We start from the raw sequence: 25,206 nt of genomic DNA, 5'->3' as shown, positions 1-25,206 counted from the left end.
TGTGGACTATACTGAGAAAAACTAGGATTTTTACCTAATGCTATACATAACTACCAGTTCTAGGTGGATTAAATGTGGACTGAATGTGAGAGGCAAAGTTAGAAAATACAGGAAAACATAAAATCTAGAAAATAATTTTATGACTGTGGATTAGAATTTCTTAAGGCAAAGTACAAATCAAAGGGAAAGATTGATAAGTGTGAATACATTAAGAACTTACGCTCATTAGAAGACACCACAAAGACTGCAAAGAGAAGCTGCAATCTGGAAGGACTAGGATCAAGAATATAAAACACCAGATCTATGAGAATGACAAAAACCCAACAGAAAAATGGGCAACAGACATGAACTGACATTTCACAGAACATTCCATAAGTATACGAAATGATTTCTCATTTCATTAGTAATCTAAGAAATGCATATTAAAATCACAGGTGCCATTTCATATCTACAAGACAGGCAAAAAATGTTTAATTGGTTCTAAGTATTGGCTAGGATGTGATGCAATGAAAAATACTGCTGGAAGGGGTGTAAATTGGTACAACCACTTTGGAAACCAGTTTAGTCTTAACTTTGTAAATGTCCATATATACACTAGGAAAACTTGTATCTCTGCACTAGGAGGCATTTACAAGAACATTTATAGCAACATTTTTAATAGCAAAAAACTGGGAATAGCTCAGATGTCCACTGACAGTAGATAAATAGGACATTTGTACAATGAAGTACTAAAGCAGTGGGGCTGCAGCAATGTCCAAATTAGCCAAACTATGGAAAGAGCCCAGGTGTCCATCGACAGATGAATGGATAAAGATGTGGTGTATATATACAATGGAATACTACACAGCCATCAGAAAATGAAATCTTGCCATCTGCAATGACATGGCTGGAACTAGAGGGTATTATGCTAAGCAAAATAAGTCAATCAGAGAAAGACAACTATCATATGATCTCACTGAAATGTGGAATTTAAGAAACGAGGCAGAGGATCATAGGGGAAGGGAGGAAAAAATGAAACCAGAGAGGGAGACAAACCATAGGAGAGTCTTAATCTTAGGAAATAAACTGAAGGTTGCTGGAGGGGAGAGGGTGGGGGATGGGGTAACGAGGGCACATGATGTAATGAGCACTGGAATATTATATAGGACTGATGAATCATAAACCTGTACCCCTGAAACAAATAATACATTATGTGTTAATTAATTGATTTTTTAAAAATGAAAAAAAGATAAAGCAGTGGGGCCAGGTGAGATCATCAAGAGGGTGATGATAGAGAGAAAAGGTCAGCAGACTGAACTCTGGGGTGCTTCTATGACTAGAAATGGGGAAAATGGAACAAGGCAATGAATACTGAGAGGGGGCAGCCTGTGAGGTAAAAGAACCAAAAAGGGGAGAGAGAAGGGAGGAGCCAGAGGAAGGAAGGAACAAACAGGAGGGTGTCTCAAGCCAAGTTTCACAACAGAGGGTGTGGAGTGTGTTACATGCTACTGAGGGGTTCAATAAGATGAAGACTAAATCGACCATTTGATTTGACAATGCAGAATTCACTGGTGTCTTTGAATGGTATGCTTTAGTGGGGTGGTGAGCGTAAAAAGATGAATTCAGGAGTGGATTTGGAAGGGAATGAGAGGATAGAAAGGAGATAGTCTATTTTTTTTTAAATTTTTTGTTTTTTTAAGGAGATAGTCTTTAAAAGAATACTGTGAAGAGCAAATAAATGGGAAAGTAGTTGGGTAGGGATGTTATTAATCGATAGGTGTTTGGACTTTTGCACAAATCAAGTGTCATGATGATTTATTCAGAGTGGCCAAGCCCTCTGCACTTGATTGAAAAGCCCTCTTGCACTTGTTGCCTTATGTAAACTTGAAGCCCCCAAGAAGTACACAATTTTGCAAAATAGGTTATTTTCCAATGAGCTACTACTGGTCAGGGAATAGCAGAAATATCTAAAGTTCTAGAGTTGTGACTTCATTGAGCCTTCCATAGTCCTAACAATGGAGCTTCCCATTTCTCTCACATAGTAAGCCTGTGTCTCATATGGGACTTGGAGGGAGGGCATGATGGACTTTTACCAGAACTTATTGTGCAGCTACTAATAGCCTTTGTTCCCAATAATGCAAGCTCTTAGCAAGGACACAAGCTCACAGTAACTCAAAAGCCTTCCATATTGTAGTCACACTTATACTATGGAGAAGTTCATTTGCCTCCATGTATGAAAATACTGCTTGTATATATTTATTCAGGATCCTTTGTAGGTTAGTATACAGAACAGGAACCCATTCCTTTTGGGGTAATCATGTAGGAAATTCTAGTGACAGAGTTCTTTTGTAAATGTGGAGAATGGTGGGCAGTGAAATTTGTGACAGCTTAGATCCAAAGTTCCTTCCCCCTTCTAGACACCGACCAAGCAACAAGCAGGCAGTAGGACAGCCTGCGTATTATTTTCCTAGCACTGCCGTAAGAGCGTACAAGCACTACAACAAATTTATTGATTCACAGTTCTGGGGACTAGAAGTTCAGAATCAAGGTGTTAGTAAGGTCATGCTCCCTCTGAAAACTGTAGGGCAGTCCTTTTCCTAGTTTCTGGTCATTTGCTGGCAATCTTTGACGTTCCTTGGCTTACATTTGCATAACTCCAGTCTCTGCTTCGTTATGACATTCTTCCTGTGTGTCTCTGACTTTTCATGACTGTTTGTAAGGACACCAGTCATGTTGGATTAGGGGCCCACCCTACTCTAGTATAACTCAGTGTTAAGTAATTCCATCTGCACTGACCCTATTTCTAAGGTCACATTCTGAGCTACTTGGAGTTAGGATCTCAACATATCTTTTTGAGGGGGGCGTCGCAGAAGGGGACAGACACAGTTTGACCTGTAAAACTGGATTATAGATCAAAATCCACAAATGACAAAAGATGTAAGTGGTATTGAAAACAAGTGTGAATGGAGACTATTGGAGTAGTGGGGGGGAGGGATAGATAGCACCCTTTAGAAAGAGCCAGCAAGGGTATACGGTGTGAAGTATTTGGCATTGCACCGATACAAACATATTAAAGAAAAAAATGCGAGTAGAGCAATAAAACTTGGCATCAGACAAAAAAAAATTAACCAGAAAAAACTGTGTGCAGAAGATGAAAATTATAACCAAATTCCAGTACCACCCATAGATCTAGACAAAAGGAGTCCCTGTTCTGGGTCCCACACTTTAGAGGGACCCACATATCACAGGCACACAAATATATTAACACATAGGCAGCACTGTCACTTTGACTCCGATGCTCAGTGCCAGCACAGTGCAATTAGGAACTCGAAACTTCTGCTCTTGTGAATAACCGCATTCAGACCCTAGGGAAATGTTTCTCCATATCCTCTGCCTAGTATCTTCAAAAGAAAACTGTGTCCAAATACCATGCAGGTTTGTGTGTTGTGCTTCTACTTACATTGCTTCATAGAGCAAGGAGGATTTGAGTGTCCCCTTTTCTGGGGACACAGAAAAGACTAATTGTCAAGTTCTTCCTTAGCACAAATGCAAAAGATTCCTGCATAACAAAGCATTTTCCCACTAAGTGCCAAGCATTGGATTTCTTCTCTTTGTGTTCAAAGTGTACCGAAGTGTATACACCTCCGTACAAATTTGGTGTACTTTGAATAAGATTATGTTTAAATTTGTAGTCTTGAAGATTGTTACTGTCAATGGAATGCAAATTATGTGAAAATAGGATAACATTATTAATGATTGTGCTGAAATAAGGGCAAAAAATAAAATTCATGGGATAAGTAATATAACTTATGAAATAATGTGCCTCTTTTATGCTGTATGCAAGCATTGCTGGTCCCTCAAGAGAATACCTAGACATGTACAGTAATAATTAAATTTAGTTGTCTGATATTTACTGAGTTTCAGTGATATAAAAACCATAGCTTTACACATCTTTCATTGTTTTGAAGGTATATCTGTCAAGGTAGAAGGGCTGAATATATTTTATTTCATTGTTTTAAAGTTTAATAACTTCTGAATTTAGACATGGTTAGGGGCTCCCGTTTATATTCTTGCCCCAGATCCTGCAAATGGAAGGAGTCAACCAGTCAAACATTTGCCATGCATTAAAAGTTGCAGACAATGAAGCAATTACTGCTATGGTGGGAAAAAACAGTGTCATACAAAAATATAGATGGCCGGATAACAGAAGATGAAATATGAAATGACATATTGAGGAAAGGAAAAAAGAAAAACCATCATAGAAATGAAAATAAAATTGAAAAGGAGCACAGTAAGATAAGTGGTTTTTTAAAGGTTTAAAAATTATTGCTATTTTAAAATTATGGAAATAGGAAGGCAGGCAAAAAAAAAAAGCCTAACATAATTGAAGTTCTAAATAGAAAATCAGAATAATTTTCTGAAGTGAAGACTCAAATCTCTACATTGAAAAGGCACACTATATACTAGGTTAGTACAAAGAGAGTTCTGTTTCCATTGATGGCAGAATGAATGGCCTAGGCCTACTTTCTCACCTAAAATAACTGGGAAAGCTGGAGAAATTATGTATCTGTTTGAAAGCATCAAAAGCACGCATACATGAAGAATTGCAGGGTTGAAATCTAGGAAAAGGAGGTAAGAGGCATGTGAGATTCTGAAAAATATTCTAAAATTTCAATTCTGAAAGTAGAGGCCAAGAGGTCTAGAAGCTAAACACGATCTTTAACATGCATGGGGCTAAAGGGACACAAATTAGAGTTGAGGGCTGCCAGGAAAAAGTATACACATCAGGTTTTCATTTGGCACCCCAGAGAGCTCATACAGCTTCAAAATTCTCTTAATCCCTGTTTGGATTAAAGGTACCGTAAATTGAGTCTACCTGCCTGGCAGAAGCAGAAGTGAATTACCTGGAGGAAGATTAACATCATCCAGAGTTCCAAACTATCTACAGTCCTTCGAGTGCAGTTCTGTCACTCAATCAAAAATAACCTGATTTACCTACTAGAAGACAAGATATGGACAAAACTTAAGAGAAATGACCCGTATTGGAAACAGACCTATAAGAGATCGACTGATCTAAGCCAGGAGCCAGCAATATATGGCCCACTAGGTCAAATCCTGCCCCCTGCCTGTTTTTGTAGATAAAGGTTTATTGGAACAGACCTACACTCATATGTATGTTTCTGGCTGCTTTTGTACTCTTAACAGCATAGTGAGAGCCACTCTATGGCTCACAAAGCCTAAAGTATTTACCAAAAATATTTACAGAAGTTTGCTAGCCACCAATCTAAGCTACCTTGATAAGATACCAAAACCAACAGGAAATTTAAAAGAAATAAAAGGCAATTATAGAGATAAGGGGAGAACTTAGTAAATACTAAACAGAGAATCAACGTAGTCAACAATTGGTACTTTGAAAAGGTAATTAAAAAGCTAAGCCCCTAATGAGACTGATAGATTGAGAAAGAGAAGGTAAAACTAATCAGCATCAGGAATGAAAAGGGGAAAATTAGTTCAAGTTCCGCCAGGCAAAAACCAACTTACCAAAACTGAAATGAGAAAAGTGAGTAGTCCTTTGTCTGTTAAAGAAATTGAGGGGCACCTGTGTGGCTCAGTCGATTAAAGGTCTGACTTTTGATTTCAGCTCAGGTCATGATCATGGGGTTGTGAGATCGAGCCCCCCATTGGGCTCCAGGCTTAGTGCAGAGTCTGTTTGTCCCTCTCCCTCTGCTCCTCCCCGCCTTGCGCTGTCTCTCAAATAAATAAATAAAATCTTTTAAGAAAAAAAACTGAATTTCGTAATTCCCACAAAGAAACCACCAGATGAATTCTTTCAAACATTTAAGGACGAAATAACACCAATTACATAAAACCGTCCAGAGAATAGAAAAGGGTGTCCTGGTCTCACCTGAGCTGGGTGAAGAGGGAGTCCATGGTAGCTGGCTAGTGTGTGGTGTAGAGCCAAGCAGGGTGATGAGGCTGCCCACATGGGGGCAGCCTTACATAGACTGTTGGAGCCCAATGGCATTAGCAGGGTGTCTATATGGAAGGAGTAGCCTGGGTGGGGTGTGTGTGTGTGTGGTGCAGGGAGGTAGTCAGATGAGGTTAGAGTCCACAGTGCCCACATTGTGGAATGGCATTTTAGAGTATTACAGTCCAAGTAAATGAGGAAAAGTTTCATGATGGGCTGCACCTTGGCATGGAGAGTCAGATCCTGAGTAAGGTGAAGAATGCCTGTTGTGGGTTGCCACAGCCTGTACGGTTAGGAGGGCGTCCATGTATGGAAGTAACCCAACATGGGGAGTCAGAGGCTATGCAGGTATGAGGAGGGCGTCCTTACAGGAGTGTGGCCTGATGTAGAGTGGTAGAACCCAAGCAGGGAGAGGAGAGAGTCATGTGTATAAGAGGGTAGCAATGGAGATGGGACATTGGTTACGTATGAGGGAACTGAGTAGACGGGAAAAGGGAGATAGAAGACAGGTTTCTCACTTTCTGAGAAAGGAGTTAAAAATATAGAAAGGATGAAAAATAGAATGAACCCTGTGGTTTTTTTTTTATTGGAGTTTTATGTAATTATATTTCCTATATCTATCCACTCAGAGGGCCTGGGAACAGTGACACTTTAATATTAACGAGGATATCTAGAATCTAGATCTTGACTTCTAAATGTTATATCCACTAAAAGGAATTAGGGCTGCTTAGAGAAATGGCTGATTTTGAGGCTGTCACAGGCAAAGTGAATAGTAACAGAGTAGGGGTGCCTGGATAGCTCACTTGGTTAAGTGGCCGACTTTTGGTTTCAGTTCAGGTCATGATCTCAGGGTCGTGAGATTGAGTCCCACGTAGGGCTCGGAGCTGAGTGTGGAACCTGTTTAAGATTCTCTCTCTCTCTCCCTCTGCTCCTCCCCACCCCTACTTGCATGCATACACACACACTCTCTCTCTCAAAAAAAAAAAATAATAATAATGACAGAACATCTTGTGCCAGAAAGCAAGGAAGTTCTCAGGAAATGGAAACATATCAAAATGACCTAGAAGCCAGTAAGAATGGGTGCTCACCTGGCCAAACTGGGAACAATTTGGGAACAAAAAAAGTGTTAGTACAGACAAATAGACCAATGAAACAGAATAGAGAGTTCAGAAATAAACCCTCACATATATGGTCAAATGATTTTTGACAGGGTGCCTAGACCACAATGAGGAAAGGACAGTCTATTCAACAAATGTTATTGGGAAAGCTGAATATCTACATGCAAAAGAATGAATTTGGACCCTTACCTTACCCCATATACAAAATTTAACTCAAAATGGATTAAAGGCCTAAAGTTAAGGCCTAAAACTATAAAATTCCTAGATGAAAACATAGGAGAAAATTTGATGGCATTGGATTTGGAATGATTTCTTGGATATGACACAGAAAGCACAGCCAACAAAAGCAAAAATATATTAATGGGACATCGAACCTAAAAACTTCAGCACATTAAAGAAAACAATAGAGTAAAAGGGCAACCTACAGAATAGGAGACAATTGCAAATCATATATGTGATAAAGGGTTAATATCCAGAATAAATAATTCTAACAACAAAAGAGCAATTAACCCGATTAAAGAATGTGCAAGGGACCTCAATAGACATTTCTCCAAAGCAGATATGCACATGGCCAATAAATATATGAAAAGATGCTCAACATCACCAATCATTAGAGAAATGCAAATCAAAATAACAATGGGATATCACGTCATACACATTAGTATGGCCACTATCAAAAAATACAAAATACAAATGTTGATGAAGATGTAGAGAAATTGGAACCCTTGAGCACTGCTGGCGGGAATGTAAAATGGTGCAGCCACTATGGAAATCAGCATGGAAGTTCCTCAAAAAATTGAAGATAAAAATACCATATGATCCGGCAATCCCACTTCTGAATATATAATTAAAAGAATTGAAAGAAGGATTTTATTTTTTTTTAAAGATTTTATTTATTTATTTGAGAGAGAGAGAGAATGAGAGAGAAAGCACATGAGATGGGGGGAGGGTCAGAGGGAGAAGCAGACTCCCTGCCGAGCAGGGAGCCCGATGCGGGACTCGATCCAGGGACTCCAGGATCATGACCTGAGCCAAAGGCAGTCGCTTAACCAACTGAGCCACCCAGGCGCCCGAAAGAAGGATTTTAAAGAAATACTTGCACACCCATGTTTATTGCAGCAGTATTCACAATATCAAAGAGGTGGAAGCAGTCAAACATCTATCAACAGGTGAATGAAGTGTGGTGTAGATACACAGTGGAGTATTCAGATTTTAAAAGAAGGAAATCCTGGCACATGCTACAACATGGATGAACCTGGAGGACGTTATACTGCATGAAATAAGTCAGTCATCAAAGGGCAAATACTGTATGATTCCACTTACATGAGATATCTAGAGTAATCCCCAGTCACAATCATGATTCCAAATTTCCAGTTAGAATTATGGAAACAGTAGAATTGTGGTTACCAGGGCTTGGAAGAGAGAAATGGAGAGTTGTTTTTCTGTGTGTATAGACTTTGAGTTTTTCAGTTTTGCAAGATGAGAAAATTCTAGAGGGGCACCTGGTTGGCTTAATCAGGAGAGCATGTGAACCTTGATCTCAGGGTCATGAGTTTAAGCCCCACATTGGGTGTGGAGCCTACTTTTTAAAAAAAAGAATTCTAGAGATCTGTTACACAACAGTGTAAATATAGTTTACTGAGCTGTACACTTAGTTATTATATTATGTATTTTACTACAATTTTTTAAATTGCAAAAAATGTGATAAAAGATTTTAACACAATGTAAAAATAAGAAGAATGAGCCTATACAGATACAAACAAATAAATTGAAGGGTGATTTGATAAAGAATGGGACATTTGCATCATTTCAAATATCTCCCCACAAATTACTTACTAATTATAAAGGGGAAAACATTATTTTTATAGTAAAGATGCCTTGTGGACACCACCATAATCAAATGATTAAGTGGATATTATTAGTAATTGGACAAATGGATACCATGTGCTACCTGATAGGATGCATTGAGAAGAACACAGCCTCATATCTGTAATATTCCTGCCAAAGATACATAACCAGAATCTAGTCATGAGGAAAAATCAAACAAACCAAAATTGAGGGACATTTCTACAAAATAAGTTAACATGATTTCAAAATTGTCAAGATCATAAACATCAAAAAGGACTAAGGAACTGTTCTAGCCTAAAAGGACTAAAAAGATGGGACAAAGAAGTCAATGTGTGATTGTAAACTGAATTATTTTGCTCTAAAGGACATTATTGGGATAATTAGTGAAACTTGAATGGGGGCTGAAGATCAGATTAACATACTAGTGTTAATTTTCTGATTTTGGTTGTGGTAATGTAGGAGAATGTCCTTGTTTGTGATGGACATCAGCTCAGCAATTTATTCTCAAATTATTCAGGGAAACAGTTTTTATAATATTCTTTCAACTTTCCTATAACCTTATAATTATTTAAAAGGAATTTAATGGTGTATTAGAGCTTTATCAGCTTTTAGGAAAAAACATGTTGCATCTTCTTTATGATTCGGTTTCTCTTCAAATCTTTGAAAATATATTTTGGAGTCCTTAAAATGTTTTGGAGCCCATGTTGCAAAGTTTGAACAGCTTCATCATGGGGAGATCATCTAGTTCACAGGTGTCTTTAAAATACTTCATCTGTGAGATGAATCTGAAAAGAATACAAATAATAGTTGTGAAATGTTGAATTCAAGTCAACAAATCCTAGTAGCAAAGAAGTCATATTTTCTCCAATGAGATTTAAAAAAATAGCTAGACAAAGCACAAATTGTGTGCTTATTCATGTTTTTAAAGGACACTTTGTTCACACCTGTCATCACAACTGTGTTGTTATACAACTGATCACAAATGTCATTCAACAGTAGGTTCACATCATCCAGATCTTGCTTCACTTTGTTGAATAAAGCCACAGCTAGATAGTTAAAAATTATGCCTAGGATTTTTTATCATTACTATATTACATAATAGTCAGCAGCTGACCAGGGTTGTCATATCTGAAAATCTCCAATAATTCCTGCTAATTTGTTTATTTTTAACCACCTAATTTTATACCTACTTTCCCATTTTAAAATTAACTCTTAAGTTTTTTGGATAAATGCTAAATTTGCTTTTCTCATTTTAATGTTTTCTCAAATGCTCATGGGTTAAAAGTAGCAATTATTTTGGTGACTTTCATGAAATTTCAGAATGCCACTGTTCATTATGAACTCTGAAGGGAAATTGTCTATTTTGCTTTTAAAATCTTAATAGCCACAACTGTTAGCACTTCAGAATAATGCTTAATGTTCTTTCTTGTCTGTGTTATAAGGCTTTGGCCTAGTGCATTTTTATTTATGTGTAAATGAAAGAAACATAAGGAGACATGACAAGTGCAAGTGCAATATCATGTCCTAGGTTGGATCCTGGAACAGAAGAAGGACGTAAGTAGAAAAACTAGAGAGATCTAAATACAGTCTAAATTTAGTTAATAAAAATGTACTAATGTTTATGTTAACATCTTACATAACCCCAGTTCATTTGTCAAAACTAAGATATTAGCATTAGGGAAACCGGGTGATGGACTTCTCTCTTCTATCATTGCAGCTTTTCTGTAAATATAAAAAGTGTTTTAAGGGCATAAAGGCAATGTATAGAAAGGATAGCTTTTTAACAAATGGTGTGTTGGGACAATTAGACATCGATGTGCAAAAAAATTAACTTGAACCCATATATCACACCACATAACAAAAAAGTTCAAAAGGGATCACAGACCTAAATGAAAAACCTAAAACCATAAAAGTTTTAGAAAAAAAAAATAGGAGACAACTTTTGTGACCTGGGTGTTAGGCAAAGATTTCTTAGAGCACAATCAAGAAAAGGACAAATAGATAAACTGAACTTAAACATAGTTTAAATACTTATGATGCTTTTTATTTTTATTTTTTTTAACAAAATAAGACATGCTTTATTTAGCAAAAACTGGTGAGTGTGTATGGGGGGAGGTGTGGCAGAAGGGTGCAGGGGTTGAAGGTGAGAGGATCAGGGTGGGGTGGGGGGCCTACAGCACAGCCAGGACAGAACTCGGGACTCAAGATAGAAGAGCCAGAGGTCAGAAGACTTGGAGGCGGGCAGTTCTTTGGTGATTTATTATCCCTGAGGCTCAAGAGCCCCCAGGGGTTCCAGAGGCCTGACCAGTAAGGAGGGACTCAGGGACAGGCTGAAAGCACCTCAACAGCAGGCAGCCTTATGTTGGCTCACAGCTCCAGGTTGGCCTCCAAGATGGGGATGTCCTGGGTGGAGAAAGATCTAAAATCTGTGAAGCATCACCTCTTTGGCTCCATCATCCAGAGGTGAGAAATACCAACAGCAGAGCCCAGGAGAGACTTGGGTTCCTTGGTTAGGTTTTCAAATGAACTTTAAAAATTTCCCTCCTCCAAAAAGCAAAAAAGATAAAAACAGCCCCCAAGCTGTCTGGATTACCATCTCCATGTCTCCAGCTCAGGGGGTTAGGCTCCACTGTCGAGGGAGTCTCCACTCCCCTAACAGATTTAGACATAATTCTTAGTGGGGTACTCAGGGGCCCCCTGAGAGGTGGCATGTGCGGCCGATGCTGAGTATCGGGCCATACAATGGTTCGATCCCCGGGACCCCCCCAGAGGGGCAGGTACAGCACAGCAGCCCCCTGCCCAGCAACACAAGACCAGAGGCCGCCCAGCCCAAGTAGAGGGAGGCCCCCAGCTCCCGCTTTTGGGCGTCGACACCAGGGGGTTGTAGAAGTGCCGGATGATGGCGTGAGCCGTCCAGCAGATGTGGATGAGGATCAGGACCCCTGAGATGACAAAGATGATCCCAGAGACTAGCACCAGACGGGCTTTGGAGTCCTTGTCCTCCACGCAGGTGGTGCTCTTGGCTCCCGCAAGGTAGACCAGCAGCCCGAGCAGGGCCAAGAGGAGGGCAACGAGGCCGAGGACGCGGGCGGCCTGCAGGTGCTGGGGCAGCGCCAGCAGGGAGTCGTACACCTTGCACTGCATCTGGCCTGTGCTCTGCACCACGCAGGACAACTTATGATGCTTTTTAAAAGACACTGCTATGATAATGAAAAGACTGGGGGAAAATCTTTACAAAGCATATACATGCCGTAGGGACACAAGGACTGTTTTGGAGGTGAAGAGTATGTTCGCTCTCAACTGTAGTGATGGCCTCATGGGTGTATGAATATGTAAAAACTTACCAAATTGTGTACTTTAATTTGTTATCTTTATTTTTTTCTTGTTAATTTTTTTTCTTTATTAAGGACAAGAAGGAACCATTAATGTTTAATTTTTGAGAATTCCAGATGTATTGCATTTCAAACCAATAATCACTTTTCAATTGATATCAGGTTGAGGTACCATGTGGGGCTTGTTCCTACTTTATAAGAATTAGCAACTAAGGCTCAATTGAGAACAACAGGGGCTGAGCATCTACATTCTTAGTTTCAGAGAACCATCAGGTATCAGGACCAGCTACTCCCTTGAGCGGTATACGCTTTTTTTTTTTTAATTTTTAAATTTTATTTTATTATGTTATGTTAATCACCATACATTACATCATTAGTTGTTGATGTAGTGTTCCATGATTCACTGTTTGCGTATAACACCCAGGGCTCCATGCAGTATGTGCCCTCTTTAATACCCATCACCAGGCTGACCCATCCCCCCACCCCCCTCCCCTCTAGAACCCTCAGTTTGTTTCTCAGAGTCCATAGTCTCTCATGGTTCGTCTCCCCCTCCGATTCCCCCCCTTCATTTTTCCCTTCCTACTATCTTCTTTTTTTTTAAACATATAATGTATTATTTGTTTAAGATTTTATTTTTTCGAGAGAGTGAGCACGAACAGGGGGGAGGGGCAGAGGGAAAGGGAGAAGCAGACTCCCCGCCAAGCAAAGAGCCCAACACAGGACCAGATCCAGGACCCTGATATCATGACCCAAGCCGAAGCAGACGCCCAATCAACTGAGGCACCCAGGCGCCCCAAAGAAAGTCTTTTCAACAGATGGTACTGGAGTAACAGGAATCTCTATGGAAAAAAAAGTGAACTTCTACTCTCCTACCATACATAAATACTGACTCAAAGTACATTCTAAACCTAGATATAAAAGCTAAAATTATAAAACTTCTAGGAGAAAACATAGAAGAAAATATCTTCAACTTTAGTATAAGCATAGATTTCTTAAATAGGACACAGAAAACACATTAAAAATTGATAAATTTTACTTCATAAAAGTAAAGAACATTTGCTCTTTGAAAGACACAGTTTTAAAAACAAGGCAAGTGAAACAAGGCTGGGTGAAAGATTCACAATACATACATTTGGCAGAGGGGTATTATCAAGAATTCTTTAAAAACTAATCAAAAGCAGGCAAAAGATTTGAACTTGCACTTCTCAAAAGAAGATACATGAATGACAGTACCTTAAAAGATGTCTTATCATTAAAAAAATACAAATTAAAACCACAATGTGATACTATAATATAAACACTAAAAAGGCTGAAACTGTGAAGTCTGACAATACGAAATGTTACAGAGTTGGGACTGCTGTTGGCTGTGTAAAATGAGACAACCACTTTGGCAAACAGTTTAGCTCTCTTATAAACATACAGCAGTGAACCAGCAGTTCTCCTCCTAGAGGAATGAAAATAATATCCACACAAAGACTTGAACACAAATTTTTGTAGCAGCTATATTCATAATAACTAAAAAAAAATGGAAACTATTCAAGTGTTCATCAAAAGTTGAATGGATAAATTATGGTATATCCATTCAATAAATTTCTACTTAGCAATAAAAAGCAATGAACTACTAATACATTCATCAACATGGACAAATCACCATGCTGACATAAAGTAAAGAATCCAGATATAAGAGTATCTGTAGTATGACTCCACTTCTAGGAAATTCTAGAAAAGAAAAAACTATCCATAGTGACAAAGAGCAGGTCAGTGGGTACCTGGGGTCAGGGTCAGAAGGCATTGACTAGAAGGGGTAGAGAGAACTCTTTTGGGTGATGAAAATGTTTTATATTTTCATTGTGGTGATGATTAATCAGGTGTTTACATTTGCCAATACTCATCAAACTGCATTTAAGATGAGTAAATTTTATTGAATGCAAACTATGTCTTAATATAATTTAGAAAAAAGAATAGTAGAAAAATACTTTCTCAGGTTCTTTTCTCCAATTCACTTCAACCTGGCTTATATCACCACTACTCCCTAAAAATTAATCCGACAAAAGATCACCAATTGCTTCCCAATTGCAAATTCAATTTCTGCCTTCCATGACACCACATTATTCTCACTTACATATTTTTCTGCTCAGTCTTTCTCAATCTCTCTTGAGAGTTCTTGATAATAATCTGACTGGCTATAAATGGTGTTTCCCAGGGTTCTTCCTTAGGCTTTTTCTCTTTTGACTTTGTCTGGGTGATCTCATCTACTCTTAGAGTTTCAACTCTACCTTGTAAGGACCCTGAGATGTTCACTTCTATCCCAGATTTCTCTTTCCGGATCAATAGAAACCTCTTCTCTTTGAAATCCCACAAGCTACTCAAATCAACATGTCCAAAACTGAGCTCATAATATTTATTCCTAAATCTATCCCTCTCTCTTGGTGATGATACTCTATCTCGTTAATAACATCTTCATTTATCTAGGTTAGAAAACCAACAGTGACATCTGGCTTTCTTTCATTTCCCCAAGGTCAACTGGAGAGCAAATCTTGTTTAGTTTACCCTCTTAAAGTTTCTAGTATCTCTTTTGATCTTATTTCATCGTATTCGTGCTTGCCTTAGTTACCGAAGTCTGTAAATTGCCCTCCCATGACTACATCCCAGCCCTACCTCTTTTCCAAATCATCCTCCACACTTCAGCAAAGGAAGCACCATACCTGACATGTAGTAAACCCACACAAAAGTTCTTGAGTGAATGAATCATGTAACTTCCTCTTCCATGGTTACTCATGACAGTAAGGATAATAATAACCTTCAGGGGATACTGGACAATGAGTGAAAATTATGAACTGTCTCCCTAGAAAAATGTACATAATGCACATATAATATTTTGCATAGAATTTCAAAGTGGTTCATGAAACTCCTGAAGCTCATATAAAATTAAGAACATTATAGGATAAAATGGAATCTCCTTAGCCTGACCCTTCTATATTTCAGTATCTTCTCTAGCTGTGCCCCCTTTGTATCCTATATTCTAGCCATGTAAACTACTGGCATTTCACTAAATGAATTTAACTGTTTAAAGTCTTCGTGTATTTACATTGTGCTGCTTCTTTTGCCTGGAATAAAGCTAGATGTTGTTACAAATATTTTGACATTCCTGTGCCACAATATTAAAACCTTAGTTTCTATTACCAAACACTTACTATAACAGATATCTGTGATATGAGCTATTTTGGGGATGGTAGTGGTGGAAGATGGTGTGAGAATCAATACCAATGTGAGGCTCAAAAATGGAATTAGAATGGCTTTTTTTGTATATTACTTTAAAATAAAAAAAAGATGTAATGAAATGATTTTTGAAACTGATATGAAAATGTTTAGGCAGATGTATCTAAACTTTTACAGGTGCAACAACTATAGAGTTTGACTCCAGGGCTAGAAATCACTTTTTTAAAAAATTTTTAAATGACGAATGATATTGGCAGCATTAGGTACATTTCTGACAGGAAAGAGCTTCTATTTTGAAATGCATTTGACTAATCTTCTGGTTACCATTGTATTCTGACAACTGGAAAAAATTTTCCCAGATGGTCTTGTGACTATGTATTTCAGATCTTGTTTCTCACACCCATATACTTCTGGTGCCAAGTGTGGTAGGACATGTTTTGTTTTGTTTTGTTTTTTAAAGATTTTATTTATTTATTTGACAGAGAGACAGTGAGAGAGGGAACACAAGCAGGGGAGTGGGAGAGGCAGAAGCAGGCTTCCTGCTGAGCAGGGAGCCCAATGCGGGGCTTGATCCCATGCTGACGTATATTCTATATTCTTGGGATCATGACCTGAGCCGAAGGCAGACGCTTGGGATCATGACCTGAGCCGAAGGCAGACGCTTAACGACTGAGCCATGCAGGTGCCCCGAAGGACATGTTCATTGTACAATATAACTTCCATCCCTGCACCTTTTTACTGCAGTGCCAGATGCATTGGATGCAAGTGGATAATAAGAGTATCTCTGGAAGTCATTTCAAACACCAAATCAACTAGCAATAATTTAACTGCAGGAAGTGATGGCTATCTACATAACCCAAATACAAGTATCTCTTGAGTCTATTTCCCTTAACAACATCCCCAAAATGTTTACAGCCAGATTCCCTCTTCTCCCTCCCCCACACATCACATAAAAGGGGAAGTGAATGGAGGGGAATTTGGAGTGGAAAGAACCAGCAGAATTAACTGTTTGAAGTGAACATATCTCATTTTTGCAAATTTTACAAAAACATATGACCGTGTAAACACGTTATTAGGGTCCCTCCCAGGGCCTTATGAAGGGCCCAGGTAAATGAGGGGTCCCAAAGCTTAAACTTCATTAACTTTTAATAAATCTGCCTATTAATACTGTACATGGTACAAAAGTCAAAATGTGCAAGAGGATAATACAAAGTTCCTTCCAAACGTGTCCCTTAGCTACTAGTTCTCTTGGAGGCAAAAAATATTCAGTTTCCCGAGTCCTGCCTGAATATGCTTGGATAAGCATTTTGTGCTGAACATTTGGTCACCTCCCCGTCATGTTTTCTTACACAAATATTAACCTGCTACACACAATGTTTTGCACCTTGCTTTTTTTTTTAAGACAGTTTTATTGGATATAGTTCACATACCATACAATTTACTCATTTAAAGTGTATGGTTCAGTGTTTTTTAGTATATTCACAGGTAGGTATACCCATCACCAAAGTTGATTTCAGGATATTTTCATCACCTCAAAAAGAAACTAGATACCCTTTAGCTATCACCCACCTATCTGTTAATGTCTCTCCCTGCCCATTCCTACACAACCACTAATTTACTTTCTATCTCTCAATTTCTTTTCTCTGGTCTGGACATTTTATATGAATGAGATCATATAATATGCAGTTCTGGGACTTGCTTCTTTCACTTAGCATAATGTTTTCAAGATTTACTCTTTTATCAGTACTTATACTAATCAGCACATGTATCAGAATTTAGTAATTTGTGTCTTCTTGCTCTTTTACTTGGTTAGTCTAGTAGAGGTTTATCCATTTTATTGTTCTATTGCATTCTTGTTTTCAATTTATTGATTTCTGCTCTAATTTATATATTTTTCCCTCTGCTTACTTTAGGCTTAAATTGTTCTTTCTCTAGTTTCCTCAAATGGGAGTTTAGATATTTTATTTTAGATTTTCCCTACTAATATATGCACTTAATGCCATAAATTTTTCTCTAAGCACTGTTTTCACGACATTCCATATATTTTGATAAGCTGTATTTTTTCTTTTTTAAAAATTTTTTTAAAGACTTTATTTATCAGAGAGAGAGAGAGAGCACAAGCAGGGGGAGCATCAGGCAGAGGGAGAAGCAGGCTTCCCACCGAGCAAGGAGCCTGATGTGGGGCTCAATCCCAGAGAGCATGACCTGAGCCGAAGGCAGACACTTAACTGACTGAGCTACCCAGGTGTCCCTGTATTTTTTATTTTCATTTAGGTCAAAATGTTTTTAAATTTCTCTTGAGACTTCTTTTCTGACTCAAGTATTATTTAAAAGTGTGATGTTTCACATTCATTTTTGAAAGATATATTTCTGTGTATAGAATACTAGATTGACAATTTTTGCCTTTTAGTAGTTTAAATATGTTGCTCCAATGTCTTCATTGTTTGTATTGTTTCTGACAAGAATTCTGATGTCATCTTTTGTCCCTCCATATGTAACAAGTCTTTCTCTTTGGCTACTTAAAAAAAATAAAAATAGCTTTACTGAGACACAATTAATATTCCGTATAACATACTGATTTAAAATGTGTCAATTGGGGTGCCTGGAGGGCTCAGTTGGTTAAGCATCTGCCTTCGGCTCAGGTCATGATCTCAGGGTCCTGGGATCGAGTCCCCTCATCAGGCTCCTTGCTCAGCAGGGAGCCTGCTTCTCCTTCTCCCTCTGCCTGCCACTTCCCCTGCTTCTCTCTCTCTCTCTCTCTCTGTCAAATAAATAAATAAAATCTTTAAAATAAAATGCATCAATCGATGGGCATTTGAATGGTTTCCACTTTTTGCCTATTATGAATAATGCTGCTAAGAACATTTGTGTACAAGTTTTTGTGTGAATGTATGTTTTCATTTCTCCTGAAATGAAACCTAGAAGTTGAATTTCTGGGTCATAAGGTAATTCCATGTCTAACCTTAAGGAACTGTTAGACTATTTTCCAAAATGATTGCACCATTTTATAGTCCTACCAGCAGTGGGTGGAGGTTCAAGTCTCTCTAGAGTATATTTGTAGTTTGAACAAACAACAAAATTGCCAAAATGATCTTACAGAGATTATATCAATTCACTTTCCCACCAGTAATGCTCAGGAGTGTCTGTTTCTCCACACCATTGCCAATATAGGGTCTTACCAAGATCTTTTGTCTTTGACAATGTGACTAAAAGTGGTATCATTCAGTAGTTTTAATTCACATTTCTTGCATTGAGTGTCATTAAGCATCTTTTTATAGTTTAAAAGCCATGTATATTTCATTTTTTTGCCAATTGTCTGTTACTCATCTTTTACTGGGTTGTTGGTCTTTTTCTTGTTGATTCATAAAAGCTCTTTATAAATTAGGAGGATAAGTGCTTTATGTGGGGTATGAGCAGCTATTATTTTTCCAGTTTGTCTTTTGTCTTTGTCCATAAAGTTTTTTCCATGCAGAAAGTGTGTGTGTGATCAAATTTATCACTCTTTTCTTTTAAGGCTTTTGAGTTTCCACTCAGAAATGTTTTTTATTCTCCCATAATTTGTTTTAATCCTTTTTTCATCTTTAATATTTACGTATTTGATCTATCTGTAATTCAGTTTTATTATAAAGTATAGAGTATGGATCCAACTTATTTTTCCAGACGGCTCTTCAGTTGTTAAAATGCCATCTTTCCTCCCATTGATTTGAAATGTCGCCTTTACCATATACTAAATTTTCACATGGATATATGTATTTATAAACTTTCTATTATAGTTCTTTGATCTGTATGTCCATTCATATGCTGGTAACATACTGTTTTAATTATTGAAGCTTTAGAATATGTTTTACTATCTGATCAAGTTAATTCCCCTTTCTTCTTCTTCTTTTTTTTTAATTTCATGGCTGTGATTACTTATTCATTAGGTTAGTTACCTATTGCTCTATAACAGATGACCCCCAAAACTAAGTGACTTAAATGGTAAACAGCTACTAATTTCACCATTTTTGTGGGTGAGGACCTTCAGAGTAGCTTAGCTGGGTTCTTCTGGTGCAAGATCTCTGGTGAGGTTGTAGTCAAGATGTCAGCTGAGGCTGGAGTCATCTGAAGGCTTGATGGGGGCTGAAGGATTTACTTCCAAGTGGGCTTTGGCAAAAGGCTTTGGTTTTTCACTACACGGACCTCTCCATAGACCTTTTTGAGCATCCTCACAGTGTTGCAGTTGATTTCCTCCTAAGCAAGTGATGTAAAAAGAGAAAGCAAGCAATGCATCAATCAATGTGACTTTAATGACAGTCTCAGAAACGACACACTGTCACTTTATCATAGTCACTAGAAGTTAAGTCTAGCCATGCTCAAGGACAGGGAAGGTAAGCTCCACTTCTTAAAGAATTTGTAGACATATTTTAAAAACCACTACTCATTTTTCTGTACGAACCTTAAAATTAGTTTATCTGCTTCCCAAAAAATATTACTGGATACAACAATATTATATTAATAATACAGTAATAATATTGATTAATACTAATATTTTTATTAGAACTTATTTTGATTTGCAGGCGCAGAACTTACTTTCTTTTTAAAAAATAATTCTGTCACAGTTTTGCAACATCTGTGTTCTTTTTCCTGTCATAAAATAAAATAGGGATGCCTGAGTGGCTCAGTTGGCTAAGCAACTGACTGTGGCTCAGGTCATGATCTCAGGGTCCTGGGATTGAGCCCCATGTGTGACTTTGCGCTCAGCAGGGAGTCTGCTTCTCCCTCTGCCCTTCCCCCCAACTCATGCTCATTATCTTTCTCTCTCTCAAATAAATAAAATCTTAAAAATAAATAAAAATTAAATAAGTAAATAAAACATAGAAACAATATCAAAGTCCAAGCAACCTGCAATACATACAGGAAAAACTTTAAAGATAAAAGCTATATTTTTATGCCCAACTTGTTGTTTTCTTTTTCCTAAAATGACAGAATGTTCAGCCCATTTATGGATACCTGGCAACCATAGACGTATATTTCTCACTGGCCTGTTTTTTCTATACCAGTTTCTAAATTGTTAAAATAATTATGATGAGACATTTTCAATGAAAGGGAAGAGAAGGTAGTGGGTTTTAATTTCAGGAAAATTGAACAGATATAAAACTCCTTTTGGTATATCTTGCAAAACTATTTATCAAAATAAATTACATATATTTTAAAGGTTTATAGCAGCTTTTAAAAAAACTTCATTTTGAGATAATTATAAATACATAGAGGCTTGCAAAGGACCATACAGAGGAACTCTGTACACTCTTCCTCCAGTGTTCACACTTTGCACAACTATAGTACAACACCAAAGTCAAAGCTATTGACATTCATACACTCTATAGAGCTTATTTAAATTTCACCAGTTATACATGTACTTGTGTTTGTGTGTGTGGCCCGATGCTATTTTCTCACATAGGAGCCTTGGACAGTCACCACCACAACCATGATTTTCAACTGTACCCATCACAAGACTCCTTCCTGTCACCACGTTATAGCCACGCCCATCTCTTCCCTATTATCTCAAACCCTTGGCAACCACTACTCTATTCTCCATCTCTGTTATTAGGTTATTTCACCAACCTTCAAAAAGTGAAATCATCCAGTATATATCCTTTTTAGATGGACTCTTTTCATTCGGCATAATTTCCTTGAAGTTCCTTCAAACTTCTGTTGTGTGTATCAATAATTTGTTCCTTTTTTATTGCTGAGTAGTATTCCATAGTGTAGACACACCACAATTTGTTTAACCATTCACCCTATAAAAGAAATTTGGATAGTTCACAGATTTTGCTATTAGGAATGAAGTTGCTATGAACATTCATGTACAAGTTCTTATGTGGAAATAAGATATTTCTCTGGGATAAATACCCAAGAGTGGATTGCTAGATTGTATGGTAAATCCATTTTTAATTTTGATAGGAATTGCTGGGCTATATTCCAGAATGGGTGTTATATTTCACATTCCTACAAGCAATGTATGAGTGATCGAGTTTCTCTGCAACCTTTTCAGCATTTGCTGTTATTACTATTTTTGAGTTGGCCATTTTTTTTAAGTTTATTTTTTTAAGATTTTATCTATTTATTTGAGAGACAGAGAGAGACAGCACAAGTGAGGGTGGGGGTGGGGAGCAGAGGCAGAGGCAGAGGGAGAAGCAGGCTCCCCGCTGAGCAGGGAGCCTGATGTGGGGCTCAATCACAGGACCCTGGGATCATGACCTGAGCCAAAGGCAGACGCTTAACCGACTGAGCCACCCAGGCGCCCCGAGTTTTGCCATTCTTATATGTATATAATCATATCTCATTGTAGTTTTAATGTGTATTTCTCTAATGGCTAATGATGTTGAAAAATCTTTTCATGTGTGGGGAGCCTAGGTGGCTCAGTCGGTTAAGAGTCTGCCTTCGGCTGGGGTCATGATCCCCAGGTCCTGGGATCAAATCCCACATAGGGCTCCTTGCTCAGCAGGGAGCCTGCTTCTCTCTCTCCCTCTCCCTGCCACTCCCCCTGCTTGTGTTCTCTCTCTCTCTCTCTCTGACAAATAAATAAAATCTTAAAAAGAAAAAAGAAAAATCTTTTCATGTGTTTATTTGCCACCTGTATATTCCCTTTGGTGAAATGTCTGTGAATGTCTTTTCTGTGTCAATGTCCAGTTTTCTAATTGGATTTTTTTTATGTTGGAATTTTGAAGGGTTTTTATATATTTTAGATAAAAGGCTTTTGTGTGGTAGGTGATCTGCAAATATTTTCTCCCAGTCTCTCATTTGTCTTTTCATCCTTTTAATGAGATCTTTGGGAGAGGAAAAGGTTTTTATTTTGATGAGGTCCAATTTATCTATTTTTCCTGTTATGAATTATGCTTTTAGTGTCAAGTCTAAGAACTCTTTACCTAGTCCTAGTTCTCAAAGATTTTCTTGTATATTCTTTTCTATGATTTTCACTGTTTTACATTTAAGTTTGTGATTCATTTTGAGTGTATTTTTGCATAAGGTGTGAGGTTTAGGTTGTGTTCTTTTTAAAATTTATTTATTTATTTATTTTGGCTAATGGATGTCCAATTACTCTGGCACCATTTATTGAAAAGGCCTCCTCTGTTGAATTGCTTTTGCTCCTTTGTCAAAAATTAACTGAGTATATTTGTTTCTATTTTTGTGTTCTCTATTCTGTTCTTGATTTAAGTGTCTATCTCTTTTTCAATACCATACCAGTCTTGGTTACTGTGATCAATTTTTAACAGCTATGTTTTCAGCTGGTATTTTCTTTTTTTTTTCTCAAAAATTTCTAAAATTACCTAATAAATAGATGCCATGAAGGTAACAAATATTCTCTGATTTCTCTCATTCTTATTCTAATATCAAATTGAATCAACTGTTATAAAAATCTTTTCATCTCATTTGTGTCTATTTGGATTTATGGTTTATTCAGATAGTCAGGAGAGTGTTATATGTAAATGCTATGGCATGTGATCTATTTAAAGTCTGGAATTTTTCTCAAGAGGCTATTAAATCTCATAGAATCAAGACACATAAGTACTTAGACTAGTCTTTAATGCACTGTAAGTGCTCAGTTTTGGTCAGTTTAATTGTTCTGGTTACTTTATAATAACTTATTTTTATTGTTTATAGAGGAGAGAGGACTGGAGGGGGAACGAGAAGGAACTGTCATTTCTTTCTTTTTTTTAAGATTTTATTTATTTATTTGACAGAGAGAGAGTTAACAAGAGCAGGAACACAAGCAGGGGGAGTAGGAGAGGGAGAAGCAGGCTTCCCGCCAAGCAGGGAGCCTGATGTGGGGCTCGATCCCAGGACCCTGGGACCGTGACCTGAGCCGAAGGCAGACGCTTAACCACTGAGCCACCCAGGCGCCCCAGGAGTTGTCATTTCTTAACTATTTAAACTTTACTGTAATCTTCCTGGTATGATTTCAACAAAGCTACAAAGTAAACATTAGTACTTTCAGTGTCTACAGGAGGAAATTGAGCTTCAGAGAGATGAATAAAACTGACCAGGATCACAGAGATAGGTGTAGCTTATTAATCTTTCTTTTGGAGAGGTTACTTGGGCAAATATGTATGAGGCACCAGGAGCCAAGTTTCTATCACTTACAGAAGCTGTGGACACTGTTAGTGCTAATTCAGCCATGGCTAACCTCTTCATGGTAGGGTGAGATTGAAAAGAAAAAATATTTATAGGGCGCCTGGGTGGCTCAGTTGGTTAAGCGACTGCCTTCGGCTCAGGTCATGATCCTGAAGTCCTGGGATCGAGTCCCGCATCGGGCTCCCTGCTCGGCCGGGAGTCTGCTTCTCCCTCTGACCCTCCCCTCTCTCATGTGCTCTCTTTCTCTCAAATAAATAAATAAAATCTTTAAAAAAAAAGAAAAAATATATTTATAGAGTACTTGGGTTTCATAATTCAATATCCTGAATGGTGTCCTGTCTTAGCACCTTGGTAAACCACCTTTGACATTGAGTGGTGCTTTGCCAATTAAGGCTCTACTTGGTCACTTTAACATCTATAAACATCTTTTTCTTTGATGTTCAAGGAGTCCAAGGACACTTACTTACTCTAGAGAATCTATCCTATTTTTACCCCTACTTCATCCTGAAGTTGGACAACCCAGACAACTCAAGAAAATAACCTGTTCATCATAGCTGTTGCTAAGCCTTTGTTCTTCTTGAAGGGAGGCTAACAGATTGTCCCTTTCACCAGTATGGAGACCATTTATTGCTGAAACATGTGGGCAGCTCAGTCAAGGGGAATAGATTCTCTGCTTGTCTTCTCTATTGCTAGGATGCTGATGCATAGTGACCTGTGACTAACATCCTTTGGGACTCCCAGCTAGGACTCCCTCTCTTCCAACTCCAGAATAAAGATGTCTATCCCTCAACAGTTTGGCCCCTACTCTTATTCCCTGCTCTTGCCCTCCCACCTCCAACATAGTCTAGAAGGGCTTCTTCTTAGTAGGGCTCTAAGCCTTACTTAGGCAAGGTGCACCAGTTGTGGCTATGACAGAGAGAAACAAAGTCCTGGATCACCCAAAGAAAAAAAGTGCTTCATCTTTCAGAAGCTGCTGAGGTGAGAGTGGGGTTGACAAAGAGGGACTATGAAAGAGAGAGACAAGCACTCATAAAACTTATAGTAATAAGCCAAAAACTGGGATGGTGTATTAATCATGTTTTTATTTTTTTAATTTTATGTTGGTTTGACATCTTGGGGTTTTTCCTGGGTGGGGAAAGACTGCCCCTCCCAGTGATAGCTAATTCCTAGTGATAATAAATTGCTTGCCTGGGAACACACCTTTCGTATGCAGACCTACCAGTCCAGCTCCCAGACTCTCAACCCCCTCATTTATCTGTCACACAACAAGCCAGTGCTTCTCCTGCCCTAAATCACACCAGGGCCAGGTACCAAACAAGTACAGACCACCCCATAGCCCAGAGCCCACTGCAATTATTCATACAAGCCAATCCAAGCTGTTTACATTGCCTCATTCTTTCCTTCTTATGGAGAGCACAATAAACACTCTAGGTCATGCTTCCTCTCACTGCTGACCCCACTTTGGCCCTGCATGCTGTTATGTGTCCCTCCTCTTGGGAGCTGAATAACAATAAAATCTTTCTTTCTTTCTTTCTTTCTTTCCTTTCTTTCTTTCTTTCTCTCTCTTTCTTTTTCTTTCTTTCTTTCTTTCTTTCTTTCTTTCTTTCTTTCTTTCTTTCTTTCTTTCTTT

The 25,206-nt window shown here is 38.1% G+C and overlaps 1 long non-coding RNA gene and 1 pseudogene across 1 annotated transcript in view; both read right to left on the bottom strand.

Moving 5' to 3' along the window:
• Window positions 1-11,370: 11,370 nt before the first annotated feature.
• On the bottom strand, window positions 11,371-14,957 carry LOC112832540 (claudin-6-like; annotated as a pseudogene).
• A 4,414-nt stretch (window positions 14,958-19,371) lies between these two features.
• The window catches only part of LOC141369916 (uncharacterized), a 14,213-nt gene continuing 8,378 nt past the window's right edge, over window positions 19,372-25,206 (bottom strand). The window contains exons 2-3 of the long non-coding RNA XR_012380712.1: window positions 21,066-21,241; window positions 19,372-19,694 (exon numbers count right to left, since the gene is read on the bottom strand). This is a non-coding gene — a long non-coding RNA (uncharacterized lncRNA). The remainder of the gene's footprint in view (window positions 19,695-21,065; window positions 21,242-25,206) is intronic.

This window comes from Callorhinus ursinus, unplaced genomic scaffold, assembly GCF_003265705.2.
Source record: "Callorhinus ursinus isolate GAN/ISIS: 27379988/994484 unplaced genomic scaffold, GSC_fseal_2.0 scaffold14, whole genome shotgun sequence".
NCBI lineage: Eukaryota > Metazoa > Chordata > Mammalia > Carnivora > Otariidae > Callorhinus > Callorhinus ursinus.
Note: the sequence above shows the minus strand (reverse complement) of the source record. Positions and strands in the feature narration are given on the sequence as shown.